This window comes from Pseudophryne corroboree, chromosome 11 (assembly GCF_028390025.1).
Source record: "Pseudophryne corroboree isolate aPseCor3 chromosome 11, aPseCor3.hap2, whole genome shotgun sequence".
NCBI lineage: Eukaryota > Metazoa > Chordata > Amphibia > Anura > Myobatrachidae > Pseudophryne > Pseudophryne corroboree.
This window is the reverse complement of record NC_086454.1, coordinates 167,182,112-167,197,496: the sequence shown is the minus strand read 5'-3', so window position 1 is coordinate 167,197,496 and position 15,385 is coordinate 167,182,112. Positions and strand designations below refer to the sequence as shown.

The window sequence follows — 15,385 nt, the reverse complement described above, 5'->3', positions numbered from 1 at the left end:
TTAAGCTATAGTATGATTACAGAGTGTAGACTGAATAAAAAGTGCTTTCCTATGGATTGAAGTTTGTATTTTCTTAAGCTTTGCATTCCAAAATGGGCTAGCATTCTTTATTTCCAATGGGCACATTAAGCTACTAGCCCCAATATATATTTTTTTGTGTTAAAAGTTATTCATACACAACTTGGTAAAACATACTAAATTTAATACATAATGGATTACATCCTGGGATTATCTTTTTCAACAATCTGTAAATTTACAATTAAAAATTGTGTATTAGATTTTTTAGATTGATTTTGCTTAGATTTGCATATACTCCTAGTCTAAATTGTCTATTTTTATACTATTACTAGATGCCTTAATCTTTGTTATTATCCTATCTAATATTTATTTTTATTTTGTAATGTGGAAAGAAACTGGAGCATTTTTATGATACCCATGCTTCAAGTGACTCTATGGCTTCAGCTTTTTTTTGAAAAATGAAATGCTATAAAAACAAAATATGATCTGTGCTTTGAGGTACATTTGCCAGTTTTGTGTTTGCTGGCAGTAATATCTGTGGCCTGTTAGCTCGGTTGGTTAGAGTGTGGTGCTAATAACGCCAAGGTCACGGGTTCGATCCCCGTATGGGCCATTTGCTTTTCTTGATGGACAAGAATGGAATAAGCTCATCGGTGGAGTGCATGAATACTTGAAAACATCATAGACACATATATCACAAAATCTCTTCAAATACATATAAGAAACCAGTGGGAGTGTCATCCTTTGGCTGATGAAGATTTTTCTCTACATGGCTCAGTGACATTTGTCTCAAATCAAGCAATATGGCATAACTAAGATATTCAAGGGAAAATTAATCAGTTATTATACTGCTGCTCAAACATAGAGGGCACTAGGTGTTACTAGAAGAAGAAGAAGAAGAAGAAGAAGAATATATGTGCTCCCCTCTCATTAGTGCACACTGAAGTAAAAAAAATGGAGAATTTCTAAAGACCAGAGCACAAGTAATGGATCTCTGCATTCTTATTGCATCTTTTCTTATTTCCAAATATTTGACATACTTCTGATTTGATAAGTTTAAAGATGAGTTTAAACAAAGGACACCACTGAAGATGATGGAATTTATATGAATTTTAAATGAAGATTTGCAATACTCATACATTGAATGAAAATGGAGCTTTGAACAAAAGGAAAATAAACAATGTTAGCTCCCACGAGATATGAACTCAGATGACTAGATTCAAAGTCCAGGGTGCTAACAATTACACCATGGAACCCTTACCTGAGCAATGGCATCTACTGAAGTGCGCTCATCTTTTAAATGCAAAGAAAAGAAATTCAATACTTTATATATATTATTTCAAGTTTCTAATAAACTCTGGGATGCAATAGGTATTATGTAGAATATTTGTCCTAAACCAATGATAATATATAAAAAGTAACCTATTTTTTAAAGGAGAAGATAGATACTAGAAACCTAAATGCCTAGGACCAATTTCAGTTGGAGCATCACCCCTTATGTTATCCTAGCATTGAATTGACAGTTTTTCTGTATTTCCATATTTGCATATCAGCCACTTACAATTGTTTCAAGCTTTATAACAGAGGACTGCCTTTTTTATAGACCAAGGATGAAAGTCTCTTGTGAGTTAAGTCTGATAATGACATCACAATTTGTAAATTAAGCTATAGTATGATTACAGAGTGTAGACTGAACAAAAAGTGCTTTCCTATGGATTGAAGTTTGTATTTTCTTAAGCTTTGCATTCCAAAATGGGCTAGCATTCTTTATTTCCAATGGGCACATTAAGCTACTTCCCCAATATATATTTTTTTGTGTTAAAAGTTATTCATACACAACTTGGTAAAACATACTAAATTTAATACATAATGGATTACATCCTGGGATTATCTTTTTCAACAATCTGTAAATTTACAATTAAAAATTGTGTATTAGATTTTTTAGATTGATTTTGCTTAGATTTGCATATACCTCTTGTCTAAATTGTCTATTTTTATACTATTAGTAGATGCCTTAATCTTTGTTATTATCCTATCTAATATTTATTTTTATTTTGTAATGTGGAAAGAAACTGGAGCATTTTTATGATACCCATGCTTCAAGTGACTCTATGGCTTAAGCTTTTTTTTGAAAAATGAAATGCTATAAAAACAAAATATGATCTGTGCTTTGAGGTACATTTGCCAGTTTTGTGTTTGCTTGCAGTAATATCTGTGGCATGTTAGCTCAGTTGGTTAGAGCGTGGTGCTAATAATGCCAAGGTCACGGGTTCGATCCCCGTAAGGGCCATTTGCTTTTCTTGATGGACAAGAATGGAATAAGCTCATCGTGGAGTGCAGGAATACTTGAAAACATCATAGACACATATATCACAAAATCTTTTCAAATACATATCAGAAGCCAGTGGGAGTGTCATCCTTTGGCTGATGAAGATTTTTCTCTACATGGCTCAGTGACTTTTGTCTCAAATCAAGCAATATGACATAACTAAGATATGCAAGGGCAAATTAATCAGTTATTATATTGCTGCTCAAACATAGAGGGCACTAGGTGTTACTAGAAGAAGATATGTGCTCCCCTCTCATTAGTGCACACTAAAGTAAAAAAAAATGGAGAATTTCTAAAGACCAGAGCACAAGTAATGGATCTCTGCATTCTTATTGCATCTTTTCTTATTTCCAAATATTTGACATACTTCTGATTTGATAAGTTTAAAAATGAGTTTAAACAAAGGACACCACTGAAGATGATGGAATTTATATGAATTTTAAATGAAGATTTGCAATACTCATACATTGAATGAAAATGGAGCTTTGAACAAAAGGAAAATAAACAATGTTAGCTCCCACGAGATATGAACTCAGATTACTAGATTCAAAGTCCAGGGTGCTAACAATTACACCATGGAACCCTCACCTGAGCAATGGCATCTACTGAAGTGCGCTCATCTTTTAAATGCAAAGAAAAGAAATTCAATACTTTATATATATTATTTCAAGTTTCTAATAAGCTCAGGGATGCAATAGGTATTATGTAGAATATTTGTCCAAACCCAATGATAATATATAAAAAGTAACCTATTTTTTAAAGGAGAAGATAGATACTAGAAACCTAAATGCCTAGGACCAATTTCAGTTGGAGCATCACCCCTTATGTTATCCTAGCATTGAATTGACAGTTTTTCTGTATTTCCATATTTGCATATCAGCCACTTACAATTGTTTCAAGCTTTATAACAGAGGACTGCCTTTTTTATAGACCAAGGATGAAAGTCTCTTGTGAGTTAAGTCTGATAATGACATCACAATTTGTAAATGAAGCTATAGTATGATTACAGAGTGTAGACTGAATAAAAAGTGCTTTCCTATGGATTGAAGTTTGTATTTTCTTAAGCTTTGCATTCCAAAATGGGCTAGCATTCTTTATTTCCAATGGGCACATTAAGCTACTTCCCCAATATATATTTTTTTGTGTTAAAAGTTATTCATACACAACTTAGTAAAACATACTAACTTTAATACATAATGGATTACATCCTGGGATTATCTTTTTCAACAATCTGTAAATTTACAATTAAAAATTGTGTATTAGATTTTTTAGATTGATTTTGCTTAGATTTGCATATACTCCTTGTCTAAATTGTCTATTTTTATACTATTAGTAGATGCCTTAATCTTTGTTATTATCCTATCTAATATTTATTTTTATTTTGTAATGTGGAAAGAAACTGGAGCATTTTTATGATACCCATGCTTCAAGTGACTCTATGGCTTAAGCTTTTTTTGAAAAATGAAATGCTATAAAAACAAAATATGATCTGTGCTTTGAGGTACATTTGCCAGTTTTGTGTTTGATTGCAGTAATATCTGTGGCCGGTTAGCTCAGTTGGTTAGAGCGTGGTGCTAATAACGCCAAGGTCACGGGTTCGATCCCCGTATGGGCCATTTGCTTTTCTTGATGGACAAGAATGGAATAAGATCATCGGTGGAGTGCATGAATACTTGAAAACATCATAGACACATATATCACAAAATCTCTTCAAATACATATCAGAAGCCAGTGGGAGTGTCATCCTTTGGCTGATGAAGATTTTTCTCTACATTGCTCAGTGACTTTTGTCTCAAATCAAGCAATATGGCATAACTAAGATATGCAAGGGCAAATTAATCAGTTATTATATTGCTGCTCAAACATAGAGGGCACTAGGTGTTACTAGAAGAAGAAGATATGTGCTCCCCTCTCATTAGTGCACACTGAAGTAAAAAAAATTGAGAATTTCTAAAGACCAGAGCACAAGTAATGGATCTCTGCATTCTTATTGCATCTTTTCTTATTTCCAAATATTTGACATACTTCTGATTTGATAAGTTTAAAAATGAGTTTAAACAAAGGACACCACTGAAGATGATGGAATTTATATGAATTTTAAATGAAGATTTGCAATACTCATACATTGAATGAAAATGGAGCTTTGAACAAAAGGAAAATAAACAATGTTAGCTCCCACGAGATATGAACTCAGATTACTAGATTCAAAGTCCAGGGTGCTAACAATTACACCATGGAACCCTCACCAGAGCAATGGCATCTACTGAAGTGCGCTCATCTTTTAAATGCAAAGAAAAGAAATTCAATACTTTATATATATTCTTTCAAGTTTCTAATAAGCTCAGGGATGCAATAGGTATTATGTAGAATATTTGTCCAAACCCAATGATAATATATAAAAAGTAACCTATTTTTTAAAGGAGAAGATAGATACTAGAAACCTAAATGCCTTGGACCAATTTCAGTTGGAGCATCACCCCTTATGTTATCCTAGCATTGAATTGACAGTTTTTCTGTATTTCCATATTTGCATATCAGCCACTTACAATTGTTTCAAGCTTTATAACAGAGGACTGCCTTTTTTATAGACCAAGGATGAAAGTCTCTTGTGAGTTAAGTCTGATAATGACATCACAATTTGTAAATTAAGCTATAGTATGATTACAGAGTGTAGACTGAATAAAAAGTGCTTTCCTATGGATTGAAGTTTGTATTTTCTTAAGCTTTGCATTCCAAAATGGGCTAGCATTCTTTATTTCCAATGGGCACATTAAGCTACTAGCCCCAATATATATTTTTTTGTGTTAAAAGTTATTCATACACAACTTGGTAAAACATACTAAATTTAATACATAATGGATTACATCCTGGGATTATCTTTTTCAACAATCTGTAAATTTACAATTAAAAATTGTGTATTAGATTTTTTAGATTGATTTTGCTTAGATTTGCATATACTCCTAGTCTAAATTGTCTATTTTTATACTATTACTAGATGCCTTAATCTTTGTTATTATCCTATCTAATATTTATTTTTATTTTGTAATGTGGAAAGAAACTGGAGCATTTTTATGATACCCATGCTTCAAGTGACTCTATGGCTTCAGCTTTTTTTTGAAAAATGAAATGCTATAAAAACAAAATATGATCTGTGCTTTGAGGTACATTTGCCAGTTTTGTGTTTGCTGGCAGTAATATCTGTGGCCTGTTAGCTCGGTTGGTTAGAGTGTGGTGCTAATAATGCCAAGGTCACGGGTTCGATCCCCGTATGGGCCATTTGCTTTTCTTGATGGACAAGAATGGAATAAGCTCATCGGTGGAGTGCATAAATACTTGAAAACATCATAGACACATATATCACAAAATCTCTTCAAATACATATAAGAAACCAGTGGGAGTGTCATCCTTTGGCTGATGAAGATTTTTCTCTACATGGCTCAGTGACATTTGTCTCAAATCAAGCAATATGGCATAACTAAGATATTCAAGGGAAAATTAATCAGTTATTATACTGCTGCTCAAACATAGAGGGCACTAGGTGTTACTAGAAGAAGAAGAAGAAGAAGAAGAAGAAGAAGAAGAAGAATATATGTGCTCCCCTCTCATTAGTGCACACTGAAGTAAAAAAAAATGGAGAATTTCTAAAGACCAGAGCACAAGTAATGGATCTCTGCATTCTTATTGCATCTTTTCTTATTTCCAAATATTTGACATACTTCTGATTTGATAAGTTTAAAAATGAGTTTAAACAAAGGACACCACTGAAGATGATGGAATTTATATGAATTTTAAATGAAGATTTGCAATACTCATACATTGAATGAAAATGGAGCTTTGAACAAAAGGAAAATAAACAATGTTAGCTCCCACGAGATATGAACTCAGATGACTAGATTCAAAGTCCAGGGTGCTAACAATTACACCATGGAACCCTTACCTGAGCAATGGCATCTACTGAAGTGCGCTCATCTTTTAAATGCAAAGAAAAGAAATTCAATACTTTATATATATTATTTCAAGTTTCTAATAAACTCTGGGATGCAATAGGTATTATGTAGAATATTTGTCCTAAACCAATGATAATATATAAAAAGTAACCTATTTTTTAAAGGAGAAGATAGATACTAGAAACCTAAATGCCTAGGACCAATTTCAGTTGGAGCATCACCCCTTATGTTATCCTAGCATTGAATTGACAGTTTTTCTGTATTTCCATATTTGCATATCAGCCACTTACAATTGTTTCAAGCATTATAACAGAGGGCTGCCTTTTTTATAGACCAAGGATGAAAGTCTCTTGTGAGTTAAGTCTGATAATGACATCACAATTTGTAAATTAAGCTATAGTATGATTACAGAGTGTAGTGCTTTCCTATGGATTGAAGTTTGTATTTTCTTAAGCTTTGCATTCCAAAATGGGCTAGCATTCTTTATTTCCAATGGGCACATTAAGCTACTTCCCCAATATATATTTTTTTGTGTTAAAAGTTATTCATACACAACTTGGTAAAACATACTAAATTTAATACATAATGGATTACATCCTGGGATTATCTTTTTCAACAATCTGTAAATTTACAATTAAAAATTGTGTATTAGATTTTTTAGATTGATTTTGCTTAGATTTGCATATACTCCTTGTCTAAATTGTCTATTTTTATACTATTAGTAGATGCCTTAATCTTTGTTATTATCCTATCTAATATTTATTTTTATTTTGTAATGTGGAAAGAAACTGGAGCATTTTTATGATACCCATGCTTCAAGTGACTCTATGGCTTAAGCTTTTTTTTGAAAAATGAAATGCTATAAAAGCAAAATATGATCTGTGCTTTGAGGTACATTTGCCAGTTTTGTGTTTGCTTGCAGTAATATTTGTGGCATGTTAGCTCAGTTGGTTAGAGCGTGGTGCTAATAATGCCAAGGTCACGGGTTCGATCCCCGTATGGGCCATTTGCTTTTCTTGATGGACAAGAATGGAATAAGCTCATCGTGGAGTGCAGGAATACTTGAAAACATCATAGACACATATATCACAAAATCTTTTCAAATACATATCAGAAGCCAGTGGGAGTGTCATCCTTTGGCTAATGAAGATTTTTCTCTACATGGCTCAGTGACTTTTGTCTCAAATCAAGCAATATGACATAACTAAGATATGCAAGGGCAAATTAATCAGTTATTATATTGCTGCTCAAACATAGAGGGCACTAGGTGTTACTAGAAGAAGATATGTGCTCCCCTCTCATTAGTGCACACTGAAGTAAAAAAAAATGGAGAATTTCTAAAGACCAGAGCACAAGTAATGGATCTCTGCATTCTTATTGCATCTTTTCTTATTTCCAAATATTTGACATACTTCTGATTTGATAAGTTTAAAAATGAGTTTAAACAAAGGACACCACTGAAGATGATGGAATTTATATGAATTTTAAATGAAGATTTGCAATACTCATACATTGAATGAAAATGGAGCTTTGAACAAAAGGAAAATAAACAATGTTAGCTCCCACGTGATATGAACTCAGATTACTAGATTCAAAGTCCAGGGTGCTAACAATTACACCATGGAACCCTCACCTGAGCAATGGCATCTACTGAAGTGCGCTCATCTTTTAAATGCAAAGAAAAGAAATTCAATACTTTATATATATTATTTCAAGTTTCTAATAAGCTCAGGGATGCAATAGGTATTATGTAGCATATTTGTCCAAACCCAATGATAATATATAAAAAGTAACCTATTTTTTAAAGGAGAAGATAGATACTAGAAACCTAAATGCCTAGGACCAATTTCAGTTGGAGCATCACCCCTTATGTTATCCTAGCATTGAATTGACAGTTTTTCTGTATTTCCATATTTGCATATCAGCCACTTACAATTGTTTCAAGCTTTATAACAGAGGACTGCCTTTTTTATAGACCAAGGATGAAAGTCTCTTGTGAGTTAAGTCTGATAATGACATCACAATTTGTAAATGAAGCTATAGTATGATTACAGAGTGTAGACTGAATAAAAAGTGCTTTCCTATGGATTGAAGTTTGTATTTTCTTAAGCTTTGCATTCCAAAATGGGCTAGCATTCTTTATTTCCAATGGGCACATTAAGCTACTTCCCCAATATATATTTTTTTGTGTTAAAAGTTATTCATACACAACTTGGTAAAACATACTAAATTTAATACATAATGGATTACATCCTGGGATTATCTTTTTCAACAATCTGTAAATTTACAATTAAAAATTGTGTATTAGATTTTTTAGATTGATTTTGCTTAGATTTGCATATACTCCTTGTCTAAATTGTCTATTTTTATACTATTAGTAGATGCCTTAATCTTTGTTATTATCCTATCTAATATTTATTTTTATTTTGTAATGTGGAAAGAAACTGGAGCATTTTTATGATACCCATGCTTCAAGTGACTCTATGGCTTAAGCTTATTTTGAAAAATGAAATGCTATAAAAACAAAATATGATCTGTGCTTTGAGGTACATTTGCCAGTTTTGTGTTTGCTTGCAGTAACATCTGTGGCCGGTTAGCTCAGTTGGTTAGAGCGTGGTGCTAATAACGCCAAGGTCACGGGTTCGATCCCCGTATGGGCCATTTGCTTTTCTTGATGGACAAGAATGGAATAAGATCATCGGTGGAGTGCATGAATACTTGAAAACATCATAGACACATATATCACAAAATCTCTTCAAATACATATCAGAAGCCAGTGGGAGTGTCATCCTTTGGCTGATGAAGATTTTTCTCTACATGGCTCAGTGACTTTTGTCTCAAATCAAGCAATATGGCATAACTAAGATATGCAAGGGCAAATTAATCAGTTATTATATTGCTGCTCAAACATAGAGGGCACTAGGTGTTACTAGAAGAAGAAGATATGTGCTCCCCTCTCATTAGTGCACACTGAAGTAAAAAAAAAATGGAGAATTTCTAAAGACCAGAGCACAAGTAATGGATCTCTGCATTCTTATTGCATCTTTTCTTATTTCCAAATATTTGACATACTTCTGATTTGCTAAGTTTAAAAATGAGTTTAAACAAAGGACACCACTGAAGATGATGGGATTTATATGAATTTTAAATGAAGATTTGCAATACTCATACATTGAATGAAAATGGAGCTTTGAACAATAGGAAAATAAACAATGTTAGCTCCCACGAGATATGAATTCAGATTACTAGATTCAAAGTCAAGGGTGCTAACAATTACACCATGGAACCCTCACCTGAGCAATGGCATCTACTGAAGTGCGCTCATCTTTTAAATGCAAAGAAAAGAAATTCAATACTTTATATATATTATTTCAAGTTTCTAATAAGCTCAGGGATGCAATAGGTATTATGTAGAATATTTGTCCAAACCCAATGATAATATATAAAAAGTAACCTATTTTTTAAAGGAGAAGATAGATACTAGAAACCTAAATGCCTAGGACCAATTTCAGTTGGAGCATCACCCCTTATGTTATCCTAGCATTGAATTGACAGTTTTTCTGTATTTCCATATTTGCATATCAGCCACTTACAATTGTTTCAAGCTTTATAACAGAGGACTGCCTTTTTTATAGACCAAGGATGAAAATCTCTTGTGAGTTAAGTCTGATAATGACATCACAATTTGGAAATTAAGCTATAGTATGATTACAGAGTGTAGACTGAATAAAAAGTGCTTTCCTATGGATTGAAGTTTGTATTTTCTTAAGCTTTGCATTCCAAAATGGGCTAGCATTCTTTATTTCCAATGGGCACATTAAGTTACTTCCCCAATATATATTTTTTTGTGTTAAAAGTTATTCATACACAACTTGGTAAAACATACTAAATTTAATACATAATGGATTACATCCTGGGATTATCTTTTTCAACAATCTGTAAATTTACAATTAAAAATTGTGTATTAGATTTTTTAGATTGCTTTTGCTTAGATTTGCATATACTCCTTGTCTAAATTGTCTATTTTTATACTATTAGTAGATGCCTTAATCTTTGTTATTATCCTATCTAATATTTATTTTTATTTTGTAATGTGGAAAGAAACTGGAGCATTTTTATGATACCCGTGCTTCAAGTGACTCTATGGCTTAAGCTTTTTTTTGAAAAATGAAATGCTATAAAAACAAAATATGATCTGTGCTTTGAGGTACATTTGCCAGTTTTGTGTTTGCTTGCAGTAATATCTGTGGCCGGTTAGCTCAGTTGGTTAGAGCGTGGTGCTAATAACGCCAAGGTCACGGGTTCGATCCCTGTATGGGCCATTTGCCTTTCTTGATGGACAAGAATGGAATAAGCTCATCGGTGGAGTGCATGAATACTTGAAAACATCATAGACACATATATCAAAAACTCTCTTCAAATACATATCAGAAGCCAGTGGGAGTGTCATCCTTTGGCTGATGAAGATTTTTCTCTACATGGCTCAGTGACTTTTGTCTCAAATCAAGCAATATGGCATAACTAAGATATGCAAGGGCAAATTAATCAGTTATTATATTGCTGCTCAAACATAGAGGGCACTAGGTGTTACTAGAAGAAGAAGAAGATATGTGCTCCCCTCTCATTAGTGCACACTGAAGTAAAAAAAATGGAGAATTTCTAAAGACCAGAGCACAAGTAATGGATCTCTGTATTCTTATTGCATCTTTTCTTATTTCCAAATATTTGACATACTTCTGATTTGATAAGTTTAAAAATGAGTTTAAACAAAGGACACCACTGAAGATGATGGAATTTATATGAATTTTAAATGAAGATTTGCAATACTCATACATTGAATGAAAATGGAGCTTTGAACAATAGGAAAATAAACAATGTTAGCTCCCACGAGATATGAATTCAGATTACTAGATTCAAAGTCAAGGGTGCTAACAATTACACCATGGAACCCTCACCTGAGCAATGGCATCTACTGAAGTGCGCTCATCTTTTAAATGCAAAGAAAAGAAATTCAATACTTTATATATATTATTTCAAGTTTCTAATAAGCTCAGGGATGCAATAGGTATTATGTAGAATATTTGTCCAAACCCAATGATAATATATAAAAAGTAACCTATTTTTTAAAGGAGAAGATAGATACTAGAAACCTAAATGCCTAGGACCAATTTCAGTTGGAGCATCACCCCTTATGTTATCCTAGCATTGAATTGACAGTTTTTCTGTATTTCCATATTTGCATATCAGCCACTTACAATTGTTTCAAGCTTTATAACAGAGGACTGCCTTTTTTATAGACCAAGGATGAAAGTCTCTTGTGAGTTAAGTCTGATAATGACATCACAATTTGTAAATTAAGCTATAGTATGATTACAGAGTGTAGACTGAATAAAAAGTGCTTTCCTATCGATTGAAGTTTGTATTTTCTTAAGCTTTGCATTCCAAAATGGGCTAGCATTCTTTATTTCCAATGGGCACATTAAGCTACTAGCCCCAATATATATTTTTTTGTGTTAAAAGTTATTCATACACAACTTGGTAAAACATACTAAATTTAATACATAATGGATTACATCCTGGGATTATCTTTTTCAACAATCTGTAAATTTACAATTAAAAATTGTGTCTTAGATTTTTAAGATTGATTTTGCTTAGATTTGCATATACTCCTAGTCTAAATTATCTATTTTTATACTATTACTAGACGCCTTAATCTTTGTTATTATCCTATCTAATATTTATTTTTATTTTGTAATGTGGAAAGAAACTGGAGCATTTTTATGATACCCATGCTTCAAGTGACTCTATGGCTTAAGCTTTTTTTTTGAAAAATGAAATGCTATAAAAACAAAATATGATCTGTGCTTTGAGGTACATTTGCCAGTTTTGTGTTTGCTTGCAGTAATATCTGTGGCCGGTTAGCTCAGTTGGTTAGAGCGTGGTGCTAATAACGCCAAGGTCACGGGTTCGATCCCTGTATGGGCCATTTGCCTTTCTTGATGGACAAGAATGGAATAAGCTCATCGGTGGAGTGCATGAATACTTGAAAACATCATAGACACATATATCAAAAACTCTCTTCAAATACATATCAGAAGCCAGTGGGAGTGTCATCCTTTGGCTGATGAAGATTTTTCTCTACATGGCTCAGTGACTTTTGTCTCAAATCAAGCAATATGGCATAACTAAGATATGCAAGGGCAAATTAATCAGTTATTATATTGCTGCTCAAACATAGAGGGCACTAGGTGTTACTAGAAGAAGAAGAAGATATGTGCTCCCCTCTCATTAGTGCACACTGAAGTAAAAAAAATGGAGAATTTCTAAAGACCAGAGCACAAGTAATGGATCTCTGTATTCTTATTGCATCTTTTCTTATTTCCAAATATTTGACATACTTCTGATTTGATAAGTTTAAAAATGAGTTTAAACAAAGGACACCACTGAAGATGATGGAATTTATATGAATTTTAAATGAAGATTTGCAATACTCATACATTGAATGAAAATGGAGCTTTGAACAATAGGAAAATAAACAATGTTAGCTCCCACGAGATATGAATTCAGATTACTAGATTCAAAGTCAAGGGTGCTAACAATTACACCATGGAACCCTCACCTGAGCAATGGCATCTACTGAAGTGCGCTCATCTTTTAAATGCAAAGAAAAGAAATTCAATACTTTATATATATTATTTCAAGTTTCTAATAAGCTCAGGGATGCAATAGGTATTATGTAGAATATTTGTCCAAACCCAATGATAATATATAAAAAGTAACCTATTTTTTAAAGGAGAAGATAGATACTAGAAACCTAAATGCCTAGGACCAATTTCAGTTGGAGCATCACCCCTTATGTTATCCTAGCATTGAATTGACAGTTTTTCTGTATTTCCATATTTGCATATCAGCCACTTACAATTGTTTCAAGCTTTATAACAGAGGACTGCCTTTTTTATAGACCAAGGATGAAAATCTCTTGTGAGTTAAGTCTGATAATGACATCACAATTTGGAAATTAAGCTATAGTATGATTACAGAGTGTAGACTGAATAAAAAGTGCTTTCCTATGGATTGAAGTTTGTATTTTCTTAAGCTTTGCATTCCAAAATGGGCTAGCATTCTTTATTTCCAATGGGCACATTAAGTTACTTCCCCAATATATATTTTTTTGTGTTAAAAGTTATTCATACACAACTTGGTAAAACATACTAAATTTAATACATAATGGATTACATCCTGGGATTATCTTTTTCAACAATCTGTAAATTTACAATTAAAAATTGTGTATTAGATTTTTTAGATTGCTTTTGCTTAGATTTGCATATACTCCTTGTCTAAATTGTCTATTTTTATACTATTAGTAGATGCCTTAATCTTTGTTATTATCCTATCTAATATTTATTTTTATTTTGTAATGTGGAAAGAAACTGGAGCATTTTTATGATACCCGTGCTTCAAGTGACTCTATGGCTTAAGCTTTTTTTTGAAAAATGAAATGCTATAAAAACAAAATATGATCTGTGCTTTGAGGTACATTTGCCAGTTTTGTGTTTGCTTGCAGTAATATCTGTGGCCGGTTAGCTCAGTTGGTTAGAGCGTAGTGCTAATAATGCCAAGGTCACGGGTTCGATCCCCGTATGGGCCATTTGCTTTTCTTGATGGACAAGAATGGAATAAGCTCATCGGTGGAGTGCATGAATACTTGAAAACATCATAGACACATATATCACAAAATCTCTTCAAATATATATCAGAAGCCAGTGGGAGTGTCATCCTTTGGCTGATGAAGATTTTTCTCTACATGGCTCAGTGACTTTTGTCTCAAATCAAGCAATATGGCATAACTAAGATATGCAAGGGCATATTAATCAGTTATTATATTGCTGCTCAAACATAGAGGGCACTAGGTGTTACTAGAAGAAGAAGAAGATATGTGCTCCCCTCTCATTAGTGCACACTGAAGTAAAAAAAATGGAGAATTTCTAAAGACCAGAGCACAAGTAATGGATCTCTGCATTCTTATTGCATCTTTTCTTATTTCCAAATATTTGACATACTTCTGATTTGATAAGTTTAAAAATGAGCTTAAACAAAGGACACCACTGAAGATGATGGAATTTATATGAATTTTAAATGAAGATTTGCAATACTCATACATTGAATGAAAATGGAGCTTTGAACAATAGGAAAATAAACAATGTTAGCTCCCACGAGATATGAATTCAGATTACTAGATTCAAAGTCAAGGGTGCTAACAATTACACCATGGAACCCTCACCTGAGCAATGGCATCTACTGAAGTGCGCTCATCTTTTAAATGCAAAGAAAAGAAATTCAATACTTTATATATATTATTTCAAGTTTCTAATAAGCTCAGGGATGCAATAGGTATTATGTAGAATATTTGTCCAAACCCAATGATAATATATAAAAAGTAACCTATTTTTTAAAGGAGAAGATAGATACTAGAAACCTAAATGCCTAGGACCAATTTCAGTTGGAGCATCACCCCTTATGTTATCCTAGCATTGAATTGACAGTTTTTCTGTATTTCCATATTTGCATATCAGCCACTTACAATTGTTTCAAGCTTTATAACAGAGGACTGCCTTTTTTATAGACCAAGGATGAAAGTCTCTTGTGAGTTAAGTCTGATAATGACATCACAATTTGTAAATTAAGCTATAGTATGATTACAGAGTGTAGACTGAATAAAAAGTGCTTTCCTATGGATTGAAGTTTGTATTTTCTTAAGCTTTGCATTCCAAAATGGGCTAGCATTCTTTATTTCCAATGGGCACATTAAGCTACTAGCCCCAATATATATTTTTTTGTGTTAAAAGTTATTCATACACAACTTGGTAAAACATACTAAATTTAATACATAATGGATTACATCCTGGGATTATCTTTTTCAACAATCTGTAAATTTACAATTAAAAATTGTGTCTTAGATTTTTAAGATTGATTTTGCTTAGATTTGCATATACTCCTAGTCTAAATTATCTATTTTTATACTATTACTAGACGCCTTAATCTTTGTTATTATCCTATCTAATATTTATTTTTATTTTGTAATGTGGAAAGA

At 32.6% G+C, this 15,385-nt stretch overlaps 9 non-coding genes across 9 annotated transcripts; all 9 read left to right on the top strand.

The window, feature by feature from the left end:
- The first annotated feature begins 557 nt into the window (after window positions 1–557).
- On the top strand, window positions 558–631 carry TRNAI-AAU (transfer RNA isoleucine (anticodon AAU)). Its single transcript has one exon. It is a non-coding gene; the product is annotated as a tRNA-Ile (tRNA).
- A 1,603-nt stretch (window positions 632–2,234) lies between these two features.
- On the top strand, window positions 2,235–2,308 carry TRNAI-AAU (transfer RNA isoleucine (anticodon AAU)). Its single transcript has one exon. It is a non-coding gene; the product is annotated as a tRNA-Ile (tRNA).
- A 1,581-nt stretch (window positions 2,309–3,889) lies between these two features.
- On the top strand, window positions 3,890–3,963 carry TRNAI-AAU (transfer RNA isoleucine (anticodon AAU)). Its single transcript has one exon. It is a non-coding gene; the product is annotated as a tRNA-Ile (tRNA).
- A 1,586-nt stretch (window positions 3,964–5,549) lies between these two features.
- TRNAI-AAU (transfer RNA isoleucine (anticodon AAU)) lies at window positions 5,550–5,623 on the top strand. Its single transcript has one exon. It is a non-coding gene; the product is annotated as a tRNA-Ile (tRNA).
- A 1,603-nt stretch (window positions 5,624–7,226) lies between these two features.
- TRNAI-AAU (transfer RNA isoleucine (anticodon AAU)) lies at window positions 7,227–7,300 on the top strand. Its single transcript has one exon. It is a non-coding gene; the product is annotated as a tRNA-Ile (tRNA).
- A 1,581-nt stretch (window positions 7,301–8,881) lies between these two features.
- On the top strand, window positions 8,882–8,955 carry TRNAI-AAU (transfer RNA isoleucine (anticodon AAU)). Its single transcript has one exon. It is a non-coding gene; the product is annotated as a tRNA-Ile (tRNA).
- A 1,587-nt stretch (window positions 8,956–10,542) lies between these two features.
- TRNAI-AAU (transfer RNA isoleucine (anticodon AAU)) lies at window positions 10,543–10,616 on the top strand. Its single transcript has one exon. It is a non-coding gene; the product is annotated as a tRNA-Ile (tRNA).
- Window positions 10,617–12,206: 1,590 nt separating this feature from the next.
- On the top strand, window positions 12,207–12,280 carry TRNAI-AAU (transfer RNA isoleucine (anticodon AAU)). Its single transcript has one exon. It is a non-coding gene; the product is annotated as a tRNA-Ile (tRNA).
- A 1,588-nt stretch (window positions 12,281–13,868) lies between these two features.
- TRNAI-AAU (transfer RNA isoleucine (anticodon AAU)) lies at window positions 13,869–13,942 on the top strand. The gene has a single exon. It is a non-coding gene; the product is annotated as a tRNA-Ile (tRNA).
- The last annotated feature ends 1,443 nt before the right edge of the window (window positions 13,943–15,385 follow it).